The following is a 24909-nucleotide window of genomic DNA, read 5'->3' on the forward strand; positions in this document are numbered from 1 at the left end:
TGAGGGCAGGTGCTTTTTGGCACCTCCCCAAAGCTTCTGGAACGTTCTGGCGGGTTCTGGCCCTTTCTGCCTGTTCTCGTCCTGTGGTGGCTGTGAGGTGCTGGCTGAGGGTGGTGCATGGCCACCCCGCAGCCTGCTGTGGCGGTGCAGCCCTGAGGGGGAGGAGAGGCCTGCCCACGCCGGGGTCGCTCCTGAGGACGGAGCGTTCAGACCGCGGTGTGGCGGTGGCCGTCGCTGATTCGTCTCAAAGTCTGTCCTCACAGCCCACGGGATTCAGCCTTCCTGTGGCCCAGCCCGCCTGGGTCTGATCCCATTAGTGATGACAGCTGGAGCAGGTTATTCCTTTTGCACAAGTATTTTTCTGTTAGTCTCTCCCTTTCCTCTAGCGTATTTGGTTAAAATGATCCAATTACTTTAATCTCAATGGTTGTGTTCTCTAGATCTGTGGCATCCTAGTTACTGTTAGTATGTTTCTGTTGTTTTTTTCATGTTTCTCTTCATGTACCTAAGTGGGTCACTGTGTTCTTATGGAAGTATTGTTAGTGTGATATGGGATATAAGGACAGTAAGACATCCCTGCACAGTGTGGGAATAAAAATGTTGTTTTTGCAGAGTTACGTTGTTTAGAGGGAAGGAATGCGGTGTTGAGATAGGCTCGCAGTGATAAGAAAGCTTAACAGACAACCTTGTAAAATGCAGACAACCGGACCCCTCAGAGCAGCTAGGTGAAAATCACGGCGTCAAGTCAGATAAGTGAAGAAACATTACCGCTTCAAACAGTAAAAAAGTCAAAAGAAATTTGAAATTGAACAGGCCGGCAACTGAAGGCCACGTAGTGTCTGTGAAGCGTCGGATAGGTTGTGAACCCGGAATACCCAGTCAGTGGGGAAACACGGGAGGGTCCCGGTCGTCGAGAAAGAAAGTACATAAACCGTACTGTGTGACTAGTAGGCGCGCTCCTGCTTGTGGGACGCGTGCCATTGCGATCGCGAATAAATTACTACTTCACTGAGATCCTCGCCTGAGCCTAAGCTACTGGCTACGGAGTGTTTCTCACAACACTAGTTCAGCTTTGGCAACAGCATGGTGTTCATATTACTGATGCTTCCTTACCCATATGAGGAGGCAGTCAGTGCCTAACCAGCTCTTCCCCTGTCTGGGTTTGTGTATCCCCTGCACTAACATCCTCTTTGAATGTCAGCTTCTTTCTCCAGTCACCTGGATTGCTTGGAAATGTTGCACTGTCCTGGAACATGTGCTCCCTGTTACTGCTGCAGACACTCCAGGCTGAGTTGCAAATGGAAGCTGGGTGTCTGGGTTTTTCAATAGTTAGCATCTAGCAACACCAGACCCTCGCAAAGCCACAGAGTATAGGTCCTCCCCTGTTAGGAGTGGGCTGCTGGTTTTTATGGCACAGCTATAGCTGACCAACTAGCTTCAATTCCACCTTGCAACAGTTTTCCTGAGAAGCTATTTCTCTAATTTGGTGATACAGTTGTCAAATGAAAGAAATGAAAGAAACTTTCATGGAAGTTGCAATACATGACATCATGTCACTTGAGCTGTTTGCTGGGCCTGTCGCTAGTCCCTGGTGGAGAGCACAAGGTTTTGGCACAGTGCTTGGTTCCTGACCAAGGACCAGAGGCTCTTATGTACAGTGAGGCCCTGGCTGTTCTCATGCCTTGTTACTGCTGCAGTAGCACTTGCACAATGTGGTCCAGTATCCTATGTATGGTAAGAAAAAGGGGAAAACAGGTCCCGTGTGAGAGAAACCCAGGGTGTTAGCTTATCTTAAGATGCAGCGAAGTGAAGGGCATACTCAGCTTGAGATTGGGAGCGGGAGTAGACTGACCAGTTAGCTTTAAAACTTTTCAGGCTGAAGTTCACTAATGTCCAGAATGTAACAACTCTTACACATTTATCAGAACACTTATAAAATGTCTTTGTTGTTCAACTCTATAATATTCATGTATCACATTGCAAGTGCTTCGCACAGCTCCTGTGCTGTAAGAGGGAAGTGGTAAATCTTGTGTTTTTCTGATCACTGCCCTGCTTAAATACTATCTTTGTTTTAATGTGCCCACTAACATTTTTTAATTAATGCTTTAAGTTAGCTATTGTTAACTTATGTCTTGTTAACTACCATATTTCAGATTATGCCAAGCTGGTTCCAAGTTGATCTTTCAGTTTTCCTTTGAGGAGATTTAGGTTATTCTGTTCTGAACTGTCAAGACGTGTACTGGCTAAAGGCACGCTGCAAGCTAATGCAGGCAACCAGCTTAGGTTTTCTCTGGGAGGGTACTTCAAATGGTTCGTGAGTTACTCATATATAGGAGCAAAGAGGGGGCTAAACATCCATGAACCCTGAGCTTTTTTTTTTTTTTTAATGCCTGTGAACAGAAAATACGTAGGTGACGTTGCCCAGATCTGTCCTTAGCATCTCCTTTGGCTGTAGAGTTTACACAAAGATGGCTTCTCCCCCCCCCCCACCCCCATTCCACCTTATTTGTGCTGCAGATGCTTCCTAGGAGCGTTGTTATGCAGCCTTTTATGTACACTGTTTCCTATTTTCCCTCGGCAATGATTGTGTTCTTTTCTAACATATCTAAACACGGAAACATCTCCATATACTTAATGGGTCTTGGGAATTTTCCTTTCAGGTTAGCGAAAACAAGTTGACAAGCTTCTTCTTGGCATGGCACAGCGTGTGTTAATCTGTGTCATTTCCAGGCTACTTTGTTCGTAGTTAATTTGTTAAATTCTTTGTGAGAACAGACAAGTTCCCCACTGAGCAACTGCAACAGCTGCGGGGAGAGCCAGTGGCCAAAAAGAGCCCACTGCGCGCTGTGCTGGGAGCTGGGCCGTGAAGCGAGCCTGCGGGTAGCACCTGCAGAAGAGCTTACGGCTGCTTCTGCGTTGCCTTTGTGCCCGGGCTGATGGCAGTGATGGCCACAGCCCCCGGGAGCTGTGCGCCACCTCGGCAGTTGGCTGCTGAAAGGCAGAAATAAGCATGCCTTGAGTCCCTTCATGCTTTTTCCTTTTTTTCTTCTCCTGTGCTTCAGGCTTTTTAACTCAGCGCTGTCCGTAGCACTGTGCAGTTCCTCGGACATACTGGACTTGCTGCATGCTCCCCGAAAGAATAAGCAGGTTAAACATTTGCCGTGAAGAGACAACACATAGTATTACATTGCTCAAAAAAAATAAAATGGCAGTGAGTCAATACTCTAGCTTTTTACCTGGCTGTTCAGAAAATATGTTTGTATACTTGTATACAACTACCCTTAAGGTGATAGTAGTGAAAGATCTGCAAATATGGAATTATCAAAAATGTGTAGGTAGGTCCTCGGTGTTAATCTTAGAAGCCTTAGTTGATAATTATCTGTTTTGTGAGGCTCTGAATTCGAACTTTTCTGTCACTGAAGATGAAGTCTCTTCAAAATACTGAGGCTGTGTATCAAATCGTCAACCCCTCGTGTAAATGCTGGGGTCAGGAAGAGAAATTAAGTCCCTTCTGTTTATCCCAGTTTTTGCAGAAGGCCTATCAAAGGTCATTGATATGAAAATACCACTTGATGAAGAAAGAGCTCATGTAATTCTCAGCCTGTCCACAATTTGGGTATCCCCACACATTTCTGTGAAAGATGAGGAGGAACTTACTACAGCAAACTCCCATACAAGTAGGGCATGTTGTCCAACTTAATTTAGTACTGTGATTCACTAATGTAGTGTCGTACTTGGATGTTTCTGTGTCGGAAGAATTCAGAATGGTTTCTTTTTCTGTTGCATCAGACTTGTCTGTTGCAAGAGTCTGAAGAGTCTTTAAATTCAGTTGTGGAAGCTCTTCACAGAATCCTCAAGGTAAGGGCTGTCTTTGCTTTCTCAAGCACTTGGTTTTGGGTACCAATGTGGTGATGAAGCCTGAGAGAGCACTGCTCTCCTTCCTCTGGCTCGTTGCATCGGTGGCACTCCTGTGGCTGGGAGTTAGGGGCACACCATGCTATGTCAGTGTCACTCGCAGTAATACTCGTAGCTAACAGTTCAGGGGAAGCAGGCTGTCTGGATAGATACTAGCACGTGAAAGGCTATTTAGACATCCCGCACTGGAGAACTTAATTCCAGCTTGTCAGCTCTTCTCTTGTACCACTGTTAATGTTCAGGAAGGCTGTGGTTCACCATGAGGTGACCTGCAGGAGACTTTTTTAAAAAAAAACACTTTATAGCACAGCTGCATAAGCATGTTGCTTGCGAATTTATGAAGCTGGTTTGTGCCAACAGGAAAAGATCAAGATGAGGTCCAACGTCTGTGGAGTTGGCTATGTCTAATGGAATTAAAACAATAAAGGCCTGATGCAGTAAAGAAGGGGCAGCAGGACAGGTTTTCTGGGTAGATCGGTTCACACTTAACCACCTTTATGAGTCAGTTTTGAAAGCACTTGGCTCCCCGGTGGTTTGCATGGAGAAAAAGGAGAGCTCTTGGGAGTTAAGCTTTCTTGAAAAGCTGTCCACTTAAATCCAATATGGGGAAAATCGTCCATCATGTTAGTAGTACCTTGTGTTGCTTGGAGCAGAGTCAGGAAATGAGACTGACTGACTGCTGCGCGCACACGTTTGTATTTCTTCTGCCCTTTTTGTGATTTGCTAAAGAGCTATATGAGCAGCTGGTGTTCTTTATTGTGTGGCTGTAAAGAGTCACTGATTCACTGCTTCCCTTTGGGGAGGTGTTTTACACAGGCAGTCCTGGCTTGTTAGCCAGCCATCGCTTCAGCACCTAGGGCCGAGCGTGTGAACAGCTATGTCGGGAGTGCCCATGCCACGTCTGGTTCTGCTGAATGCTTCCGAGGCTGCCCCTTGCAGCCCTGTACCTGGCGGGGGGCTCCTTGCTGCTTGCAGATTGTCAAAGGCTATGAGATGATGCTGAAATTCAAATGCTATACCAGGCTAAATGACTGCTGTTACAGAGTATTTTGTATTTATCATGTGAGGTGTTGCCTTTCTCTGTAAGTAGAAATGGGTTTGTCAAGTACATGCTAAACACTGATCTGGACCACAGCTTACTGTTCCCTCAGAAACCTGATCACAGCGATGCAGGTGGGATAATATCATTATAGCTGTAATTCAGAGTACTCCTACAAGTTTCAACAGCAATCATTTTAAGCCAAATAACCACTTGGCACTTGATTTCTAGGGCCAGGTCCTCCATACGGAGAAAAACAGGTAAGTTCTTGTGCTATGCTGTATCCTGCTTTCCCCGGTGAGCCTCCAGGTCTCTTTTTTGAATGGGACTGGTTCTCTTGAAGGTGCCATTCAAAGATGAGAATGACCAGGCTCATTTCTCTCTTTTACACCATCATATCCACAGGGAGCTCTCTATAGGAGTAGCTGTTGACACCTTTTGGCCTCAGGGATAGTCTTGTCTCCTCCCTGCTTTGTGGCTGTTGAGAGTTTTCTGTATTTGTATGGAGCATTTGCTGAATGTCACCTGTGGCTGCAGACTGGGCAGAAAGGGTCTTCCTTTCAGAGAATTAGCGAGCTCCTCTGGTGTGAAATCATTCAGTTTTTCTGCAGAACTTGTAAATATGTGAAGCCCGCCTGTAGATGCTGGCTGCCTTCAGATCAGCGTCACTCAGCACAGGCATTTACAGCGAGCCATCTGCGTTCTCTGCAAGCTATAAATGGGAAGAGGCTCTCCTTTAGTGGAGCTTGTGTTGACTTAACAACTTTCAGGTCCTTGGGCTGCATCTGCATTCCTGAGACAGCCAGAGAGAGCAATAAGTGTATACTCATTTGGTAACAGCCACAATAATGCACTGCGATTACCTGGGCTTTCTTTCCTTTTTCTTTTTTCTCTCTTTCTGGCCGGGGGGAGAAGGGGGAGTTTGTTATAAAAAGGTCAAACACATAACTTTGCAGCTTTCAGCCGTCTCTATTCTTTTCTTCTGCAATTCTTCTCTCTGATTAAACTTCCAGATAAGTCTAGGCACTGTTGCCCAGCCCTTCACATTTAATGATTTTATGCATCACTTGCTCTTGGCACTGCTCACAGGCCTGCCATCTCCACTGCAGCCTGTGATCTTCTCCTCTAAATGTTTGACATCCACCAGCGTGTCTCTTTCCCTGTGAGATGCCTTTTTTTCTTTTTTTCTGGTGAGGCTCGGAGAGGGAAAATGATGACGGACAACCTGAGACAAATTGCTTAATACCTAAGGATTTTCTTTCTCAGCTCTCTTAATTGTTGCCTCCCTTCTTCTGTTTCTATTTATCTATTTCTAAAACAAAACAAAACCCCGCAACGTGGCAGTGATACGGATCCTTGCCCCGCAGCTGAATCTGTTTAAATGATCAGAAAAAACGATCCTCAGAGGATAGTGTACAGGGAGCAAATCCGTTAGGCCAAGGACAGGTTTTTCTTTTTCCTCCTTGTAAATAAAAAAACGCCCTTTTTTGACCAAGTTATTCAGTAGAGTTTATCAGACAGACAGAGATGTAGGCTCAGGGACAGCACGAGGAAGGTGAAGAGAACGGCTGGTTGCCACTTTTCGTGTTAGCTGAAATGGAGTAACCCAAGGAAGTGAACTGATAGCAAGATTTTGTGTGTTCCTTTTTAGTGGATTAAAAAAAAAAAGGGGGGGGGTGGGGGGAAATATGGTACAGACTGATCCCGTTGAAGTCACGTCTATTGAATTCTATTGGTGTAAAAACTATGAATGAATTGAAAGAGGAAGGGGTTTTGACAAAATATCTGTAAGGCTACTTGTAGCTTTTAAGTACAGTATAGTAATGACTAGCTTAGGAAATGGTTAGGACACAGCTGTCTGCGGGGGCTGGGAAGGGATACGATTCCATAATTCTGTATGCTTCTCCTAACCTTTTGCTGTTGGCCACTGAAGCGGGGAACTGGAATGAATGAGACATGGGGTCTGGTGGAGGATATCTGTTCGTGTAATCAGCTGGGCAGAAGTTCATGTGTGCGTAGAGACAGCGAACTGAGTTAAAACTGCAATTCTGGCATCGGTTACGTGGCAGTGATGGGATGTTTGCTTACTGAGTTTGGTTTGTAAGAAATTCAAATGTCGGTTACAAACAAGGCAGCAGTAAGTCTAAAGGATGCTGTCTTGCATCTGCTGCTGATGGTTAAGATGGACCATAGCTCACTGTGGATGTGCTCAAGTGGTAAAGGATTCTGCAGATCACATGAGAACTGGTGTAGGTGTTGTAAAATGATGGGTTATTGGGTGTTACGATCATGAAAACGGCTTGCACCTAGGTGCCTGAAATAGGCTTTCTAGATGTAGGGTCAGATGCTTACAAGATTTAAGTGTGTTTAATCCACAGTGGTTGAATTTTAGGGTTCCAGTCAAGGTGTGCCCAGTCCTCTTGTGTCAGTGTTTGTGCTGGCACATCTCACTTGTGCACCAAAGGGCCTTTGCCACTAATGCCACCACAGAAAGCTGGGGAAAAGAATGTGTGTTGGGTGTGGGGATCCACAGTGTCTTTAAGACGTTTATGTGAAAAATGATCCTGTGCCTTTGTCCCATTACCTACATAAATATCTATAAATATACATGTATATGAAGAGCATAGAAGGAAATGGAAACCGGTATTCATAAATTACTTACATTACTGGCAGACACTGTTTGTTCCATCCGTTGTGCTCTGTGTGTACTTTTTTTCTTGATGTTTGTGTCAAACACCTCACACTGTGTGGCGATTCTCAGGTACATAAGCTAAAAAGAATATACTGCAGGAATACATTTTGCTTGGAGAGTTTTGATAGGGTGGATTACATGCTGTGGACCTTCGCAGGGCATACGCTGCTGGCTGCTGCAGGGACAGGATGAATAAATCTTCGGTAAACACTGAGCTACTTCTGGGGAATGTGCCATTAACGAATAAAGACAGACAAACATGTTTAGTGCGTAACCAAAAACATTTCTGTTGCGCCATTGAAGGGATGGTATTTGAAAATGTCTGTCAAGTTCCTTGCCTGTGCCAGCAGTTGCTTTGAGGGGTCCCATGTGGGTATCCTGACAGCCAGTGATACCCTGAGCATTGACCTCGGCAGCCCTCACTGCTTTGGGTAGATGCAATATCTTTCACTGCAGCAGAGGCAAAATATGGAACGTGGGCCATGGACATAAAGGAAGAGGAAGCTGATGGCCGATTTGTTAACAGTGTTAGAAATCTATGGAAATGTGTTTTATGGGGGAAAGGCTAGAGACTATACAGTTGAGGTCTTAAGTAGTTGCTATGATGAGATGATTTGCATTGAAATGGAGATTTGCACCATTGGAAATCCACCATTTGGAAATAATTAACGTTTACTAAATAATATGGGAATTAAGAGCATGACTTCAGGAGGGCAGCAGTTCAGCAACATTATGCACTCTGACTTCTCTGCGGAGCTTGTAATAGCAATTACTACACTAGTTCATTGCCCTTTTGTAATATAATCTTCGTGTTGCTCTGTGGGGACTATGGCAGCTACGATTGCAGAAGTATCCCATTCACAGATGATGGAAACTACTGGTTGCTTTTTGAGCTTACAATAGCAAGGCATATGGAAAGAGCTTCTTCGTGACCACTGCCAACTGATGTGTGTTTATGTTTGTTCTCTCTGAAATGTGACTTCTATACGGGCCAGCAGGCCGAGTGTCTAGTCATGTGCCTTCTGCCATCCCTGTTCCAGGCGAGCAGGGCTGCCTGGGTACCCAAAGGTTGGATGAGGTCTTGGGAGTGAAGCAGAGGTGGTCTGGGGAGGCTGAGTGTTAAAATCCCCCTCTACAGGAGTTCCATGAGGGTTCAGTTCCATGCACGTCAGATTAGCCCCTCTCCCTCACCAGTATTTGGGGCAGTTTGCATACCCAGTAGTTATGCATGCAAGCTACTGCTTAGCAGCGCAGAGTCAGCCCAAGCATTTCAGGTATGCTACATGGAGTCACCTGCTCTCCCTAAATTACAATCTGTAAGTTTCATCCAATTCATTTTGTTGATGTTAGTTAAATTTAAGAATGAAGGTTGACTCATATTTCATTTGACAAACTTTCTGTACTTTGTCTTCTTTTGGTTTAGAATGCAAATTTTAATCGAAGGAGCAGCCTAATAAAGTTTTACCTGTTATTTATTGCACGAGGACTACGGAGAACCACCTGCTTTGCAGAGGCAGGTTTCTGGATCACAGATGGTATTTAAAATGTTTCCAAGAGTTTCCAAATCTTGCTGTGGCACCTTTCAGAAATACATGCGTTACTTTTGCCAAGGCTTGGAGATTGATTTTCCTTTTTCCTCCCCAAGAGAAGGTCGCTTGTTCTTGGAACAGATTCCATCTCCCAGACGTGCATCGAAGGCATATTTAAACCTTGAGCTTTGGGCTGTGGGTCAGGGCTTTGATGTTCCCTCTTGTGCTAGGATAATGGTCCATGTAGCTAGAGTTGTGGAAACTTTATATGTGAATTTGGACCTTGTTGGTGTAGATCAGATTATCAAGTTCCAAAGGATGAAAGTTATTTGCCTTGGCCATTGACCAAATAAGTTAGTTTGCTGGTTATCTTGAGATCATGGCCTGTCATAGAACTACACTGACCAATTGTTCAATTTCCAGTCTGGTAAATGAATCCCTCCATTTACATTTCCCATTGCATTTTCATGAATAATGTGATATGTGACCTTCTTTTTTCCATGATAGGGGGGAAAAAAAAAAAAAGGTAGTGGTCTTTTTCCAGTCACTGCATTCTTTATAGCTGTACATTTTAAATACATTTACTGCAAACAGGACTTGTATGTTGACTCAGTTAAGCTTTCTGGTGATGAAACGGTGACTTTTGGTAACTTACCTGTAGGTGATGTCTTGCTTGACTATTAAAATAAGAGAGCATTAAACCTTGTGTTGCTCTCACGTTGACTGTCTTTTACTCCTTTAGAAGTTTGTTGTAATAAATGGTACCTCCAGTACTGTTGGAATTGATGGAGGAGTGGGTAAATTTGCATGTTGCTTAGTGACATTATTTTGACTGTTTCGCTGTGACTATTGGGCCAGGCTTTAAGAGTTCAGAGTAGTGGTGGCGAAATTTACTGACCAGTGCTGAAATCGCTGCAGTGTTTTCTCCTATTCCCTACTATGTTTGCAGACAGGATTTAAATAAATTAATAAATGGTGTGAGAGCAGCTCATCTATATTTTGGAGACATTTTCATCCCCTGATAATTCTGATAAACAATATGTTCTGTAGATGGCATTGTCTCTGTGTGCAGTGATCCATCCTCCTATGTATGACAGTGAAGCATGATAGGAAAACTTATTAACCAACAACTCGAAGCAACGCTCCTCAAAGGAGGACGTTTCTTTGTTCACTGGACTTTCTTTTCACTAATTTGCATTGGCATCAAAGACCAAAACAGCACTTGCAAGTATAATACTTGCAAGTAAGTCTGTGCCACTCACCCATGCTGTAGTGGGCTGGTACTTAAATAAAGAAGAACACGGCTGGTAAGAGGGTATTTCACTTCTAGTAAATTTCCCCCTGGCAGCGTCCATCAGCTGACTCGTACAACTGTGCTGAAGCAAGGCATGTGCCATCAGATCCAGGAGACTTAACAAGTGATGAGATAACAGAATGTGTTGGCACATCCAAGACGCAAGGTCTTTGTGACATAGGACTGTGGCACAGGATTAGGAATGTCTAGCTTTCCTCCTAAGCAGAGCCTGTAACTGAAGAAGGAAAAAAATAATAATATTTGACTTAAATATATGGTTTTTATTTGGCTATTTAGACAGATTCTCTTTCTAGGGACAGGCATTTTATAGATAGCATGTTGCATACCTGTGTAAGTAACCTGTGTCTTTGTTCCAGGTTGACTTGTAGGGGTGAGAAATTGCAGATGGCTTTCATGTTCGTTGAAAGCCTAAACTGAAAATGACTGGGAGGAAAGCATGGGAGTTGTTTGTGACAGAGAAAATAGGCCGGCGGGTGCCTTTTTAGCTTTTTCGGGATCAGCACAGACTGGATGCTTATAGTTCAGTAATAACATTTTGTAAGAAGCCTGAACAGCAGACGTTTCCTCCTCTAACAATAAGTCTGTCCAAATGATATCAGTGCTGCCTATTTCACCTGTTTGGCACTGTGGTATGCAGTTGTCAGGCATTTACCATTTCAGTTATTTTGTGAATAACTGTTGAAAAGCTGACTGTTGAAAAGGTGACAGAGAAGGTCTCTGTCTGTTCACCTCCGAATAAAGCTTTGGTAAGAAATAAAGGTTTTATTAGAGGTGGTAACAAAGGTGATTTTTCAATGTGCCCTACAGTATAGAATAACTTAACTTTTGTTGTTAGTAGATGGCGTGACAACATTTACTGGAGTTGGTGGTGTTAGCTGGGGGAAGTTGACAACAGCTCCCACAGGAGATGCAGCATGCAGCAGAGCCTGATCTGTCACACGCTGGCAACAGGGAAGCTTTGCTCATGTTGCTGGAGAGAGCTCTTGGCCTTCTGAATTGCAGTTCAGTCATCAGAAGGCTCCCTCTGGCCTTGGCTGTTTCTAACCAGGATTTGCTGCTGGCTGATGCTGGTAACTTCGTTGTCGGTGGTGAATGAGCACACTTCTTCCAACAGTCCTCTGTGTGCATGTGTGCTGGTGCAGCTTTATCTGACAGCAGGATTTGCAGAGCAGGATTGTCAGTATTTAGTTGGAGCAGTACAGTGTATGATGCATTCTTGCATTGCTGTGGCCACAGCAGCTGTGTCAGCAAGTCTCACAAAGGATGCTGCTTCCCTCCAGAAGCTCTTCCTCAGGGCGCAGCCTTCCCTACCCGTGCCCAGTGCTGCGGGACGGAGGCCTGCCAGGCGGCCCAGGGGCTGGCAGCCTCACTAAAGTAAGGGCAGCAGCATCAGGCTCCTCGTGGTGGCGTGCTGACTGAGCTGGGACCGCTTCATTTCTAAGAAGAGCTGTGAGTGGGTGGTTCTGCAGCCGAATGTAATCTTGCTCCTCACTTTGAGGGACAGCTTATTTCTCTTCTTTGTGTCTTTGTCAGGAGAGCTAGTGCATAATGGATTTGGAATGCAGATTAGGAAACTTTAGACCGTCTGCATTCATATCTAGCTGCTGGTTTGCTATCAACCCATTTTTCTTGTGATAACCTCAAAATCATCAGGTGCTGTGGAACATCAGTTAGGCAAATAATAATGAGTGATCAAATAACATGTTTTCTTCTGGGAAGTAAGAGCTTGTTTTCTTCTGCTGCTAAGGAATGTAAGAATGTTCTGAGGACTAGGATTCGGAATTTGCGAGCCAGCCAGGGGAAGTCAGCATCACCAAGATGCACCCCCCTTCTCGTTAGCTAAAATCACACGAACAGCGTTGAGTAGTGTTTTCAGCTCAAGTTTTTGGCAATAAGAAAAGAAATAAAAAAAACAGACCTGGGGGGACTTAGCATGGTCACGTTTTCACTGAAAAGGGAAAATAATTACCCGAAAAATAATATTTTCAGTGACGGTACAGGGTAATTAGTTTCCCAGGGAGAAGACATTGGTAGCATGGGGCTTTACAGAGGGAGCCTTTGTCATTTTATGGATGCTCATCTATCAACTGTCAGGTTGTTTCAAAGGAGCTCTGCTCATAATGCTTTCCCTCTGCACCTCTCCCATCACGGTGGCCCAACTTTGCCCGAATAACCATTCGTCTTCCTGTTTGCCTAGCCGGGGCCCTTGCAACGAGTCAGGAGGCAGCAGCGTCGCTGGCACTGCGCGGCTCGGGGCTCTTGTGGCTCCCCACATTTCGCACTGCAGCTCCGGCACAGAGGGTGGGCTGGCTGGATGTGCGTCATGGTTTTGGGTGTGGCAGGTGTCACAGGGGCTGTGGGACCTGCCTAGATGGAACAGGCAGGGGCAGCCTGGACTTCCTGCCTGTATGGGGGAAGTTCCTCTGCACTTCCAGTGTATTTCCTTACCGTGGAGACTGGAATTAATGCCAAGGAACACTGAACTTCTGCGCCTGGATGCCTGAAGAGATCGGGGTGCCTGGACGCTGACAGATGCATTTCTTAATCCGTTTCTTGATTTTTGTAGATATTGTCCTCAATACGTGCAATGACTCATTAAGAGAAAAAACCTGCGTTTTTGCTACCACCTGTGGAAGTCTGGCCTTGTGGCAACGAGAGCTGAAGCTCTGCCAAACTTCCGTGCCTTGTGTCCTGCTACGTGTGGGTGGGCGCTATGGCGCTGGCAGCCCTGACCTGGTCCGTGTGCCCTGGCCACTGGCACACGGAGGCAGCTGCCACGTTTTGGTGTAGCAGCAGTTTGGCAGCCAGACATCTCCCTCCTTTGGGGATGATGCTGTGGGTGCTCATTGAAGCCCCCCTTCAGGCTGTGATGCCTTTTGTATTATAACAGAGAAATGGCTTTCTTGTCTTCCTGCTATTTCATCTGTAGTTTCGTTTTAAAGGTAGTGGCCAAGGCACGAGCTGCACCAGAAATCACTGGGTTGTGGTGAGCACCGGGTGCAGGGTGCTGTGACAAGCCTTTCAGACTTGACCTTTTCTGGAATCAAGGGAGGTGATGAGAAATGATTCTTACCAAAAATGTCAGTGACTGAGCACCCTGGGGAAAGATTGTGAGCCTGCACAAAGACCTTAGGTGTGAGCACAGCACATCTGGATGTCCTTGGAAGGCTCACACACTCTTCCTCATGGTGTGTTGGAAGTCTTGCTTCCAGATGGCAGTTTATGGAGATATTGGAACTGGTCTGTGATCCCTGTTGTATCTGAAGTGCCACTCACCTCCCTTTGTTTCTCTCTTTCTCCTGATACTTGGTGCATCAAAAAAAATCTCTGTAGAGGGCAGGCTGCTCACGTTTGAAGGGTAGGCAGTGTCTTGCAAAGAAACTTGCTAGCTTGTAGGCTCATTTATAAACACACCTATCGATGGTAAAAAGAATTCTCAAGTGCGTTTAATACTTAATGCTAAGGTTGGACATAAAGTTAAGGACTGGTTGTGGACTGGCAGGGCTTAACAGACACACAGACCTTATATACCACCCCTTACAGATACCCCTTTTTGTTTTCTTTTGGGGGCAACTCACTTGGGCTCATCCTATGTTAATAATGAATCTGCAATCCATGTTTCATGTACTTCTATGAGAATTCACAGAGAATTGCAACGGGAAGGTGAAAATGTGACTTCAAAATCTGTGGAGGAAAAAAACCTCAACCCAAATACTTTGTCCTAAATAGCAGTGGGATTATTAACATTCCTTTGCAAGGCAAGCAGTTTTATAGTTTAGAAGGTGCACACACACAAGCAATCCAAATAATTTTCAGTTCAGTAAATGAACTGGTTGTACAGAAATCACGAAATGACAAACGTGAACTCCTATGGCTTCTACTGGGTATGACTAAATAAATGTAAAAAATGAAGGCCAGAAACCTTTAGGTCTTTTGAATTTCCACTTATGTCACTGGGTAACACTTAAGAGTAGCTGCAAATGCTCCCTTGATGGAGTCAGATTGCTTCTTTCTTAATTCCATTCATAAATACACACTGGGTGTCTAGTGGAGCACTTAAAATCCTGGTAATCAAAAGCTTATTGTGTGTTTGAGAAGCTTGAAAAGGAAACTGAAGTAAATACCAAGGGAGAATGGAGTAAAGTTAGAGTTTTGTTTTCTAAAGCAGCAGGAGGTCATGTGAAGTATAACGTGCTCAAGTTTTAGTACTGAGATTGTCCGAGGGGGTGTGACTGCACCGTTACAGTAGTAAGATCTGTGTGCTGTGCAGCAGTAATCCAGCACTTACAGGCAGCCCATAACTGCTGCACTGGTTCTGCTCTCTGCTGGGCTTGTGGGTGAGACATAGTGGACTTGTGCCTTATTTCAGCTCCATATCGAGCAGAGTCACACTCCAGCAGCACAAAGCAGAACTCATGGCAATGCAAGAAAAAACGAGGCTATTCCTTGAGTCATCTGAGTGTCTTGAAAGCAGAAATGTTTATTTAAAGAAACATTTTTCTGGGGGGAATGCATTTATGGGTAATGGAGAAGTGGGGCCCACACCCTGGTAGAGTTGTGTTGCCAGGATTACTGTGGGCTATGTCTACGCAAGCTGTGCTCATTCCTTCTGACACAGAGAGAGTTGCTGAGAGATGAGGAGCAGAGGCCATTTCTTCCCCAGCTGCTGGTTCCTGCTATTCTACACGTTCTGTAGAGCATTTTTCACTTGACATCAGCTGAAGACTTCTGAAAGACAGCTTTGAGTCCACAGCTGTGAAATAGCAATTTGGTGTTGGAATTAATATTACTTCTGCCTGATTGCATCTGGACTTTTACCTGGCGAAGGGTGTGCCACGAGGCTCAGGACCTGCAGGAAGCTTTGCTGATCTCTTTCAGTCTCCTCTTACATCTTACACCTGGCAGACATTAGGCAACGAGGCTAGGTGTCGAAGTAGTGTGCACTGTGTTGCACTGTAGTTGATGTGTTGGTGGTAACGGGTGCATCTGGTGAAGGAAGTAAAGGAAGTGTTTGGCCTCCTGTGATTTTGCAGAACCATTTCCATGACGGCATGGCTGCAGAGGGTCTCACGTGAGGAGCTATGAGAAGTACTGAGAACTTGAAATAAACTCTCCTCTCAAATAAACAATAACATTGATCTTGGCAGAACATAACACAGAATTTCTCCCAAGTCCCCTCTGTCAGGCCCTTTGAAACTGCAGTTCCTAAGCAGGTCCCATTCTGGTCAGAACAGCCTAGTTGCTTTTACTTGGAGAAATGCAAAACTGTGCTTGACATTTTCTCTGTCATTCACTGACGACTATGAATGATGGCAAGATGAGTGCTCTTCATATTATACTCTCCTTTTTTAAACCACGTTAAAATAGAAAGAACAGAAATTGTCGGGCTCCCGGAACAGTAATGATGAGGTCGAATTTTTCAGTAGGGTTGCTTGGAGGAGTAAAACAAGGAGGGTGCTACTGTTACTGTGGCTGTTGAAGACAGATTGAGAACACGTCATCTAAAGCTATTTGGTAACAGGAACAACAAAACATTACTGGCACAACAGAAACAAAATCCATTATTTAGGGGAGTGGAGATGGTAGGATAAAAATTCAGTGGTTTAACCAGCAAATCTTAGTGTAGATCATGTAGTACTGCAGATTTTGTTACTCTATTCTGCAGTTCACTTTTACAACAGCGAGGGACCTTGTGGCTTTTGTGTTGCATAGCTTGTGAAAAGAGATGAGATCTCACTCCCTGGCCTGCTGCGCACAGAAAGATGGGTCTCAAACCCTCTTCTTGGTCAAGAGAAGGAAAAGTGGTCACAACAGCTGTCCCCATTTGTGCAAAACTATGTTTCCATCCATGTTTTCCATGTCTTCTCCCAGGCAAATCCCCCCACCAAGTAAGAGCAGAGTTGGTAGACTGCTGGCGGCTGCTAGAAGGGACCCTGAGACAACTCGTCTTCTGGCGCTGCTCTAGGAGGGAACAACAAAATACAAGGTAAGGGAAACCAATGGGATTCCAGCATGGATCAACAGCTAGCAAGAGACCTCAATGGTCTGTCCTCCACCAGGATAACGCTAGCTGCTGTTGCCCTGCATGGCTGTGGGGCTGAGCTATAACTGTGGATGCTGGTAGGGACTCCCCGGACTGTGCAGCACCGTGTGGATCTGGAGCCACGCTCGTCACAGCAGCAACAAGAAGCGATGCTGGCCCGTGGCTGAGGCAACTCTGCGGGAAGATGTGGACAGATGCCCACAGACAAATAAGCAGCTTTTACTGCCGGCTTCCTTTCTGCTATTAATCATCTTTTGTGTGCATCGAGTGTCTTGTTGTTGTTTTGCATATTTATTTAAACCATCTTCCATTCTTTAGAGCATTTACAGGCACGTGCATCAGAGCTGAATTGTTTCCCGGGCTGGGATTCCTCTTGTCATTGCACAACTTTTTCGTGAGATATAAGTTTTTTCAAATAGGAAACAGGGAGAGGCAGCAAATCACTTGGGTTGAGACAATGAAAGGGAAAAAAATCCCACCTAAACAATAGATATTTAAGTAGAAAGTGTTCCAGCTTCTTCTGACAAAGAGCCTCTAGAGGATTACAATGCAGTCAATGTTGCTTTAATTAAATTTAATGCTGTGTGAAATGCACTCTGAGAAACTTTGATGAATGACTGGGGCAATTCATGCGGCTCACTAAAGGGCATCCAGCCCTTGCAGGGGTGTCAAGGCACGATGAATTGGTTACTACAGGCATGTTTATAGACTGCCTGAGGAACCTTGTATCTGTGTGGTAATGTCAGAGATAATGTTATGATTCTCTGGACCTTGGGGGGCTTTGGTGACATGGTTAATGAGATAGCCCAGGGAGTGTCCCAGTAGGTTACTTGCAGACCTCCCACATCAAAAGGAGCAGCTTTGCCCCTTCTAAACCTGCCGTCCTCCAGATCTCTCCGCCGGCCCTTGCTTTCCATAGGGCCACTTTTTTCCTCCCTCCTCCCCCTTCTTTTTGGTTCTTAGTCAACATTAACTTTGGCTGCCAAAATTCAAAAGTTGTTAGTTTTTAATTTGGTTTCTCTTTGACCTGCCTACACAATGGCTTTCGAGGATTTGAGAGGAACAGAAGCCACCACCATTACCCTCCTCCCAGAGCCTCAAAACAAAGCAAAAGAACAAGGGGAAAAAAAGCTTACTCAGAGGAGGCAGAAATGAGGAAACAAAACTCTTATTCTCTCTCTGTTCCCTCTCTCCCCACCACAAAAAGAAAAGAGGGGAATGTTTCTCTCATGCCGAGTTTGGTTACAAAGCAACGGGTTGTAGTGGTACAGCCAGGTCTCTATCTGCTGCACCCAAAGAAGTAAGGGGTGAGGGGAAACACTGGATCAATTGATAAATGAAAGTCTGTTATTCAAGTGTGATTTAAAGGGTTGATTATAGGCCTGTGGAAAAGATTGTTTAACAGTTTCTCTTTGTAGAGGGGAAAAACTCACTGTACATTTGGTTTAAAGTGAGGTTAGATGGCAAGTAAACATTCTTCTAATAATACAGCTATCTTTGCAAAATGGTCAGGAAATGGATGTTGAGGATTACATCATTAAAGGGGGACATAAATCAAAGTTAATGCGAGACCATCTCAAATGATCCTTTCAAAATAAAAAAATCCTCAAGTTGTTTAATTGTACTTTTGAAATTGTGTAGCAAAGAGAAGGGGAGTGTGGGTGATGAATCACACTGAATAAATATCAGGTCTGGCAGATGTGGCAGTGGTTGTAAGTGCCCTCACTTCTGTGTGGTTAAGGCTTGTGGTCTCGGACAGAGAATTGAATACTTAGACGAAACCAAGATGGGATCTTCTGGACTGGCACGCTAACTGATCTTGCCTGTGAACTTTATGAACCCCATCGTCCCGGAAAGTTGGTAGCTTAAGACATGTTTCATGAACTTTGAGCATTCCTCTTGTTCTGCTCCGCTCTGGCAGATTTCAATTATCTGTTGATTGCCAACAATATTGGAGGAATTGTGTGTACACACACATAAATAGGCTAGTTTATATACATACACTGATGCTGGGTTGGATATTCTTGGTCCCATTACTGTTTTCTTTCAAATGCCTTCCTAAAGCTTATCTACCCTTTGATGTCCAAAAAAAAACTAAACCATAAATCAAGGCTAGCACAGTCATCTCTGGCCACCGCAGTGAAATGACCAAGAAGTGCCCCATGTTCTGTAGCCATTATTTGTGTCCAGTCCTTCAGCTGGGGTTGAGTGCCGTGGCAGGGGGTGGTGGGAGTATTTGCCTTGTGAGTGATGGTCTGAGCACGTGCTATGAACACTATGAACAGACGAAGGTCTTAATTAGCCTTTTGCACATTGATGATATCTTCAGGTACTCTGCATGTGGTGTTGGATGCGCATCAACAGGTGATGTTAAGCAGGCCTTCCCCAAAAGTCTGCAGTATTGTGGTTTGGGCTGGTTTTGCTTGCTGTAAATGCCTGAGGTCGAACATGTCCTTGAGAAGTTAATTTGTTGGCAGTGGCTGGTAGAAATACCTGTGCTCGTCTCTAGGGTGGAACACAGCACACTAGGGCTTTGCAGCGCAACATGTACATGGGTGTGGTGGTTTTACTCGGGTGGGCAGCCAGGCTTCACCACAACCGCTCTCTCACTCCCCTTTGTCAAAGAGGAACGGGGAGAAAATACGATGAAAAGGGCTCAAGGGTTGAGATAAGGACGAGGAGATCGCACAGTAATTATCGTGATGGGCAAAACAGACTCAGCATAGGGAGACAGTAAGATTTATTGCCTATTACTAACAAGCTAGAGAAGCAAGAAACAAAGGAAAGAAACCAAAAGCACCTTCCCCCCCATCCACCTTCTTCCACCTCCTCCCCCCAGGCGGCACGGGGGAATGGGGGTTATGGTCAGTCTATAGCGCTTCTTCTCCACCGCTCCTTCTCGGTCACTCTCGTGCCCTGTGCCGTGGGGTCCCTCCCACGGGATGCAGTCCTTGCCGAACTGATCCGGCGTGGGCTGCCCACAGGCAGCAGCTCTTCAAGAACTGCTCCAGATATGGGTCCGTACCACGGGGTCCATCCCTCAGGAGCAAACTGCTCCAGCCTGGATCCCCCACGGGCAGCAGCTCCTGCCAGCTCACCTGCTCCTGCGTGGGCTCCTCTCCATGGGCTACAGGTCCGGCCCGGAATCTGCTCCGGCAGGGGTCTTCCACAGGCCGCAGCCTCCGTCGGTGCAGGTCCACCTGCTCCACCGTGCTCTCCTCCACCAGCTGCAGCATGGAACCCTGCTCCACCGTGGTACTCCGTGGGCTGCAGGGGGACAGCCTGCTTCACCATGGTCCTCACCACAGGCCGCAGGGGACTTCTGCTCCGGCACCAGGAGTACCTCTCCCCCTCCTTCTTCACTGACCTTGGCACCTGCAAGGCTGTTTCTCACTCCTCTCACTCTCCCAGCTGCTGTGTGGTGCAGTGTGTTTTTTTCCTTGTCTTAAATATGCTCTCACAGAGGCGCAAAACAACATCGCTTTTTGGCTCAGCTCTGGTCAGCAGTGGGGCCCTTACCAAACATGGGGCAGCTTCTAGATCCTTCTCACAGAAGCCACCCCTATGGCCCCCTGCTACCAAAACCTTGCCACGTAAACCCACTACAATGGGGAAGAGCTTCCAGGGACAAGTCGCCTGCCCCGCTGGTGCGACGTGGTCTCTGCTGGGCCTGTGGCATGGCAGCTCCTTGGGGGCTGTTGGTCTCGAGGAGGTACAAGAAACCCTCAACAAAGACACCTTGCAGGAGCACTGGCTACAGCTGTCCAAGTGCACAGGACTGAGATTGTGTAATGGGAATGAGGATCTTCTTGTGGTGCTTGTAAGCAGCTTGTGAGGCCTGGCACAGGCTGTCTCAATCGGCCTCTTACTGCAGCACTGGGTTCCTGCTGGGCAGGGCCACCCAGCTGTGCAAGAGAGGGCAGCAGGGGGCAGGGCTGTCTGGCCCCTCTCTTTGCCCCATCTCCCTTCTCTGAAACAACTGCCCAGGTAGAAGCACTTAAATGGCATTTATTTAATAAGTTACTTTCTGCTGGCCAGTATTGCCGTAATGAAGTTGTAACTAGATCAATGGGAAGCAAATGCCCGATTTGGTTTGGTGACTTGTCTCACAGGGAAGAGGGAAAAAGGCAGAATAAGCTGAGTGCTTTCCAAAACCCTAATCTATTTTTAAATAGGTCTCTCTCAAACTGTAGCCGCAACAACAATCTTTGCTGTAGTTAATGGGCTGTCAGTGTATCCTTCATTTGAATGACTGTTTTCTGAATCAGAAGCTAAAGATCTGCTGGTGTTGTCACTGGGTCAGCAGCAGTAAGTTTAACAAAGGACCTTGTAGCCAGAGTGAGGAGCAGTCTCTGATGTCTTGAAAGTAATAGCAAGGTCAGGGGAAGGGCAGACAGGGCTACCAGTGTCACCCTACGGCTAAGGAGCGTGCTTGTGGCAGCCACGATGCAAGTCGACAACTTCACTGGTGCTCTGCTGTTTCTCCCATGTACCAGTACAGACTAGTTTCTTTTTTTTTCCATTTACACTTTCCAGAAAGTGTTTCATCTCAGTTGTAGATGCGTTGCAGTCCTCAGTCTTCTCTCTAGCATACAATACAGCATTTGAAACCATTGATGATAATGAGTGCAGCAACTGGGGATGTTGTTAGGTAAGATCTGACTTAACACAGGTAAATCACTTAAAACTGGATTGAAATGGTTTCACACTACGATGTTACGAGAAGGCTGTTTTGCTGAGCTATGAAGCTGGTCCGGAACTTGAAGCTGGCTTGTGCTCTCTATGTATTATGTCCCTTTCCAGCACCCCATGCAAGGAGATGGTGGCCTTAGTGTCAGGCTGTAGAGTTCAGGGGGCAGCTGGCTGGACAGCACGAGTGTTGGCTGCGAGGATCTCAGCTGGTATGCCCTTTTGCAGTAGCAGAGATGCACAGCTAGAAACTGAAATCGAAGAACAGGGAGCAGGGAACACACAGTAGACACAACGTGTGCTTCAGGCAGGGTTGTAGAAGCACAGTGTCTATTTTTCTAGAGGCAGAATTACCTCAGCTGTGGTAACTGGCCTGTTCATGCTGAGCCTGCAGGTCATCCCCTACCAAGAGATGGTTTGGCTTAATCCTGTAGGTCACAGTGGCTGGGCCCAATGAGGTGGGCTCGAGTTCTAGTTCCTTCTTTCAGTGGCACTCTCCTCACTTTGGCATGGTATAATCAGGCATTTAACACGGTTTTAACATAGGTTTTTGTACTCAGTCTCATTGCATATTTTAAAATTCGTTTCCAGGCTGTGATCTAATGGCAGTAATTACCTCAGAAGTGCATATGGTACGGGGTGTGTTTATTTTTGTTTCAACCAAGGCAAATGATTGCAGGTCTTGGCTTCGTTTCAGGGCTTGGCTCTGTTGGGAGAGCCAAAAGCAACATCTACCTTTGCAATCTGGCAAGCAGGTCCTAAATACCTTATGTGAATGTTTGATTTAATGATAACAAAGGGTGGTGAGAGCAGGAGAGCAAAGCTGTCTGAGTCTTTGTGTTGTAGTGGATGCCTAGAGTGCGAACTATTTACTAGCTCTAACATGGAGTGACCGGCCTTCCCAAATAATGCCTACCACTCCCTCCTATCAAATGTTCGTTTGCTCACTAATTCTCTTGAGTTTGTGCAGTGCTTTGGGGGCCGTTCTGCTAACACTGGCAACAGCTTGAAAGGCCTGAGTAACAAAATACCGTTAAGATTTGTCGGCATTTAGGCTTCTGTACCATAGGAATAACTCGGTCTGGTAGAACGCAAAACAGAGTTTGCATAATTCCATGCTTGGAGCTCAGGTCACGTTTGCATCTTAGCTGTTCCCCCTAGAAGTATGTCTTGGAACCAGTAGCTGGTGAGGGCAACAGGGAGAGCGATCGACTTGATCCCTGCAGAAGAGCTTATGGTGGTAAAGCATGCTCTGTCCACGTGGGGTGAATTCAGAAGTTCAGGCTTAGGAAGGGCAGTGCTCTTTTGCTTCTTTTGGCAAGGTGGGGAGGACTCTAAATCAAGAATTGAAACGTCCAGTTGAGTCCTTCTTTGTATATGAAAAGAGCTCAGGGCAGTTTTTCATCTTCCCCTCACTTTCATTTCTTTGCGATGTATACAGAAATGCAACTGGGTATTTTGGTTCAGCAGTTTGCTACACATGGAAAACACTTGAAAGATCTGCGTGGATCCTATCTCCTTCAATAGAAAGGCAACTGTGCCCTTTTTATCTAACAGCTTCGTCCTTCTTTGTAAGGGCAACTAATGCAATGTCCTCCTTTTGAATGTTGTTTTTCTAGTTGGTGTCTGTCGGGAAGAATAAGAAGTTAGAACAGGAAGTGGGGAACCACCCTGAACAGGTGCCTGAATATAGAAGCCAAGTGATGATTGCCCTGCAGCTGATGCAGGTTTCTGCAGCACCTGGGAGTACTTACGAAATCTCCACTTTAGGAAAGAAAGTTTCGGCATACTTTACGCATCTTTTTCATGATACTCATGACTTAGGGCATCTGTCTGGATTTGAGAGGACTTCAAATCCTTACAACTGCAGAAAAAGAGACTCTTGTGCTTTCAAATTTTGTCTCCTCTTGCTTTCTAGCAAGGGTAAACATGCTGTCCTACTTTTTGCATTTTTAAACCCCTCCAGCTTCAGTAAAAGTTGATGTGAGATTATACAGGGAAAGAGGAGATCAAACTCTGGCCTCTTGCATAGAAAATGGTATTTTAATATTTTTGTGTTTTCTGTCTTTCTCACTCGAGTTCACAATCTAATTTCTCTGCTACCAGAGATCTTTCAGTCACATCTACATTAAAATTTTAAAAGCAATATCTATTTAAATGTAAAGCAATATGGTTGAGTGTGTGCTCACACGTGGGAATGTGTTTAGGGAGGGTATATGCATAGACATAGCTCTAACTAAATGAGAGAAGATAGAGGACACTGGTGATAAGTGAGATGGTGAATCTTTGCATGAAGGAAGAAATTGTAAGGACCTACCTTAGAATATACAGAATTGTTGAAAATTACGTGAAGGGCGTGATGTTCTTTTGAAGCAGAATGTGTATAGCCCTTTGCTGGGGGTCTCCTACTCTTTTTTGTTCATTGCAGGTAGAAGTTACTGCGGCCGATAATGCCTGGCTTTACTTTGACAGTTAGGGGTGTCCTAACTGTTTTTATCAAAAGTGTGAAACTAAACTTCATCGTAATAGGGATTCTGTTTTCCCTTGGAGTCAGCCTTTATAGGAACAGAAAAATGGAAACCCAGTTGATTCCGGTCGTGCACCTTGGTCGTTGGGATTTCTGTGATGATGCTCACTGCTTCTGATGCCCTGAGCAACTGAGCACTTGCTTGAAATTTCCAAGTAGCAGTAATTCTTCTGCCTTCATTTTCTCTTGGCCAACTGGAGTAGTAGATCAACTTATTCCCTCAAGACTTTGTATTTCTGTCTAATTTACGGAAGGTTGTCACCATTCAGCAAAAGTTTTGCATTTATTATTGAAAACGGTGCAGACTTGTATTATTTGGAAAGAAGTTAGGTCCTGTTTCTGAGGGAATCACTCAGTTTGCACCCAAGGTGCTGGCAGAGCTCACGCTGGCGGTGTCATGGTGACTGCGTTCAGATTGTGGCGGCGCAACACATCTCAGAGAGACGGCACCACCTGTTGGTGCTGCGAAGTCCCAGGGCACTGCAGGCTGGACTGGTGTTTTGTTGGGAACCAGTGCAAAGAGCAGAGCTGTTAGCTGTTGTATCCATTTCAAGTACTGTTTCTGTAAATGCCATGACTTGCAGGCTTTCCGGATTGTGGTGCTGGAGTCCGAGCTGTAATTCATTTCAAGTAGTGTTAGTTGTGCTTATATTTATTCTGAATGCTTGTGAGAAGTGGTCAGAAACAAACACCTAGAGGCACCCACATAAAGTTCCTGCTTGGTAAATATTTGAACAACAAATGTGATGTTTTAAAAAAAAACAAAACAGCATGTTTACGCTTTCATGAAATCAAAAGTAATATCTTCAGAGTCGTGGTTTAGAGAGCCTGTTAATCTGTGGGCTGGTTGTAAAGTCATCAGCTATATGGTAGGCTTGTGAAACTGAGGTGCAGTGGCAGACCTGACAGCTTCTGAAAGAGGGAGCCTGGTGTGAGTGAGCTGGACCTTCATACCTTGCATTGACACTGAGGTTCACAAAGCTTCCACGTGCTTCTTCCTGATATTTGGAAGCTTGAACACATGTGATGTTAGTGCTGTCTTCTAGGAAAAAAAAAATGCTGCATTTGCTTCACTGTTAATTGCAGCAGTGAGCAGCAGCAACTATGTATATATAAAAAAAAAAAGGCAAACCAAAATGTTAGTGGATATATGAAGATAC

The sequence above is a fragment of the Anser cygnoides genome, chromosome 4 (genome assembly GCF_040182565.1).
Source record: "Anser cygnoides isolate HZ-2024a breed goose chromosome 4, Taihu_goose_T2T_genome, whole genome shotgun sequence".
NCBI lineage: Eukaryota > Metazoa > Chordata > Aves > Anseriformes > Anatidae > Anser > Anser cygnoides.